This window comes from Vespula vulgaris, chromosome 6 (assembly GCF_905475345.1).
Source record: "Vespula vulgaris chromosome 6, iyVesVulg1.1, whole genome shotgun sequence".
Lineage (NCBI taxonomy): Eukaryota > Metazoa > Arthropoda > Insecta > Hymenoptera > Vespidae > Vespula > Vespula vulgaris.
This window is the reverse complement of record NC_066591.1, coordinates 9,108,742-9,113,279: the sequence shown is the minus strand read 5'-3', so window position 1 is coordinate 9,113,279 and position 4,538 is coordinate 9,108,742.

Genomic DNA, 4,538 nt, shown 5'->3' with positions numbered 1-4,538 from the left:
GAGAAAGACTACTATATACTTTGTGTATGAGTGTGAGGGTGTGTATATTGTGTCTAGTTATGTACATATGTACATATATACATATCTATCTATTTACAAACGTATGTTCATACGGGATCTTTCAAGTTTCCAACTCAGTGGTTGCCGAAAGACTGATCTCATACGATATTCGACCAAAATTAAATAAGATAAGGTGTATTTAGATACATCAGCTGATAAAGAAACATATAAACATTGTAATAAGATTTGCTTTGTATACGCCCGCTAGTAAATGCTATAAACATTCTCTTTTTCTTTCAGGGTAATAATATTATATATATATATATATATATATATATATATATATATATATATATTAAAATTTTTATAATTTAATTAGTTAAATAATCAAAATCAAAAAATAAAAGAAATCAACAGGAATAGAAAAATACGAGACCTCATCGAAAACTCCGTTTGTTAGGACAGATGTCCTTCCTCGTAAACAATGAACTTTCATCTCTCTCTCTCTCTCTTCCTCGCTCTATTTTGCTATTTTTTTCTCAATTTTTCTGTATGCACGTGTACGCGTACGTACGTAATACGTATATGCATTTTAACGAATGTAATATCGTTTGGTATCGATATATTTTATATATAGAAAGATCGTCGAGGATCGAACGTGATACGTGTACCTGATCGTGACACCCTTATTTCAATATTGTAAATTTAATTTGTCAACGAGGTATAAATTCGACATTCATTTAAATATATATACATTCATATGTGTATGAATAATGCATATTAATCATAATACGCATTAAATGACGTTTAATTGAAATCCCACATTAAAATTTACATTGTACTAGCTACATATACCACATAAGAACAAGAAAGCAAAATTGAATATACCAAGATACTTTGTTCTTCTTCTTCTTTTTCATATTATTGTTGTTATTATTATTGTTATTATTATTCTTATTGTCTTTATAAATCAATCATAATTGAAGATATTGGGAAATAAACATGAAATTTCTTTCTTAATCTTCTTAACTGTTTTTTTTCTTCTTCTTTTCTTTTATATGAATAATAAGAAGTATAAGGTATCATAATAGGATACCTATGTAATCGTCTTTCCTCTGAATAGGTCTTTGATATAATTGTACTTTGGATGGCTGATGTTTCCCTTATAGAGTGCCTTTTTGTCAAGAAGCTAACAAAGTTTCCTTTCAATTTAATCTCGATATCGTTCTATGTTTTATTCAAAATTCTCGATTCGTTTACCCTTCCTCTTTCTCTCTCTCTCTCTCTCTCTCTCTCTCTGTATTTATATATACATAATATATAATATATAATATATATATATATATATATATATATATATATATATATATCTGTATATATCTCAATCTGTATCAGAAATGAGTAACTCAGGGTTTATAAAAAAACATTATCATATACGTATTCATCTGCGTATCAATGCAAATACGACTTACACCTTGCATCGAAAAATGACAATAGTCGACTATAATTAGTGAATTTCTTAATCAGTGGTATTACATCTTACGTTGATACATTTGTGAAGAGCGTTGTTATCTACGGACATTTGAAAGGCATTTTAACTATTAACCGAAGAATTGAAATCTTTTATCAAAATTCTTAACGTTAACGACAAACGAATAAAAGATTGTATTAGAGTTTAATTCGATATCTTCCATTGTGTCTTCCAATATAATAATGTAAAGTTTATTAACCAGAAGTAGAATCATATATCTAATTAAAAATAAACAACTAATAGATTTCGTTCCATTACAAAAATATATATACATACACTTATGCGTACACATTAAAAGTATTGCTAATAGAAAATCAATGGAATTATAGAAAACATTTCATTGTAAATTGATGCCGAAAATAACAAATACCCTTCAATAATGTAAAATTTTTTCTTTTTCTATCAAGTTTTAATTTCTTTTCTAATCAATTTAAACATTTTTAGTTCATAATGAATTGTATCAATAACAATATCAGACATGTAATTTTGGCTCCTTGCAGCACAAAGGTTGCTCGTTACTGTCTATACAATATAATAAAATCTCAAGTAATACCCAAGAGAAAGACTACTATATACTTTGTGTATGTGTGTGTGGGTGTGTATATTATGTATCTAGTTATGTACATATGTACATATATACATATGTATCTATTTACAAACGTATGTTTATATGGGATCTTCCAACATTCCACCTCCGTGGTTGCGGAAAGACTGATATCATACGATATTCGACCAAAAGTAAATAAGATAAGGTGTATTTAGATACATCAGCTTATAAAGAAACATATAAACATTGTAATAAGATTTGCTTTGTATACGTCCGCTAGTAAATGCTATAAACATTCTCTTTTTCTTTCAGGGTAATAATATTATATATATATATATATATATATATATATATATATATATATATTAAAATTTTTACAATTTAATTAGTTAAATAATCAAAATCAAAAAATAAAAGAAAGCAACAGGAATAGAAAAATACGAGACCTCATCGAAAACTCCGTTTGTTAGGACAGACGTCCTTCCTCGTAAACAATGAACTTTCATCTCTCTCTCTCTCTCTTCCACGCTCTATTTTGCTATTTTTTTCTCAATTTTTCTGTATGCACGTGTACGCGTATGTACGTAATACGTATATGCCTTTTAACAAATGTAATATCGTTTGGTATCGATATATTTTATATATTGAAAGATCGTCGACGATCGAACGTGATGCGTGTACCTGATCGTGACACCCTTATTTCAATATTGTAAATTTAATTTGTCAACGAGGTATAAATTCTATATTCATTTAAATACACATACATTGATATGTGTTTGAATAATACATATTAATCATAATACGCATTAAATGACACGTTTAAATAAAATCCCACATTAAAATTTACATTGTACTAGCTACATATACCACATAAGAACAAGAAAGCAAAATTGAATATACCAAGATACTTTGTTCTTCTTCTTCTTCTTCATATTATTGTTGTTATTATTATTGTTATTATTATTCTTATTGTCTTTATAAATCAATCATAATTGAAGATATTGGGAAATAAACATGAAATTTCTTTCTTAATCTTCTTAACTGTTTTTTTTCTTCTTCTTTTCTTTTATATGAATAATAAGAAGTATAAGGTATCATAATAGGATACCTATGTAATCGTCTTTCATTTAGATAGGTCTTTGATATAATTGTACTTTGGACGGCTAATGCTTCCTTATCGAATGCCTTTTTGTCAAGAGCTAACAAAGTTTCTTTTCAATTTAATCTCGATATCGTTCTTTGTTTCATTCAAATTCTCGATTCGTTTACCCTTTCTTTCTCTCTCTCTCTCTCTCTCTCTCTCTCTCTCTCTCTCTCTCTCTCTCTCTCTCTCTCTCTCTCTCTCTCTCTGTATATATATATACATATTATATATAATATATAATACATATATATATCTGTATATATCTGAATCTGTATCAGAAATGAGTAACTCAGGGTTTATAAAAAAACATTATCATATACGTATTCATGTACGTATCAATGCAATTACAACTTACATTTTGCATCGAACAATGACAATAGTCGACTCTAATTAGTGAATTTCTTAATCACTGGTATTACATCTTACGTTGATACATTTGTGAAGAGCTTTGTTATCTACGGCCAGTTGAAACGCATTTTAACTATTAACCGAAGTATCGATATCATTTATCAAAACTCGTAACTTTAACGACAAACGAATAAAAGATTGTATTAGAGTTTATTTCAATATCTTCCAATGTATCTTCCAATATAATAATGTAAAGTTTATTAACGAGAAGTAGAATCATATATCTAATTAAAAATAAACAACTAATAGATTTCGTTCCATTACAAAAATATATATACATACATTTATGCGTACACATTAAAAGTATTGCTAATAAAAAATCAATGGAATTATAGAAAACATTTCATTGTAAATTGATGCCGAAAATAACAAATACCCTTCAATAATGTGTAATTTTTTCTTTTTCTATCAAGCATTAATTCCTTTTTTAATCAATATAAGCATTTTTAGTTCATAATGAATTCTATAAATAACAATATCAGATATTTAATTTTGGCTCATTGCAGAACAAAGGTTGCTCGTTACTGTCTATACAATATAATAAAATCTCAAGCAATACCCAAGAGAAAGACTACTATATACTTTGTGTATGAGTGTGTGGGTGTGTATATTGTGTCTAGTTATGTACATATGTACATATATACATATCTATCTATTTACAAACGTATGTTTAAACGGGATCTTTCAAGTTTCCAACTCGGTGGTTGCCGAAAGACTGATATCATACGATATTCGACCAAAAGTAAATAAGATAAGGTGTATTTAGATAAATCAGCTGATAAAGAAACATATAAACATTGTAATAAGATTTGCTTTGTATACGCCCGCTAGTAAATGCTATAAACATTCTCTTTTTCTTTCAGGGTAATAATATTATATATATATATATATATATATATATATATATA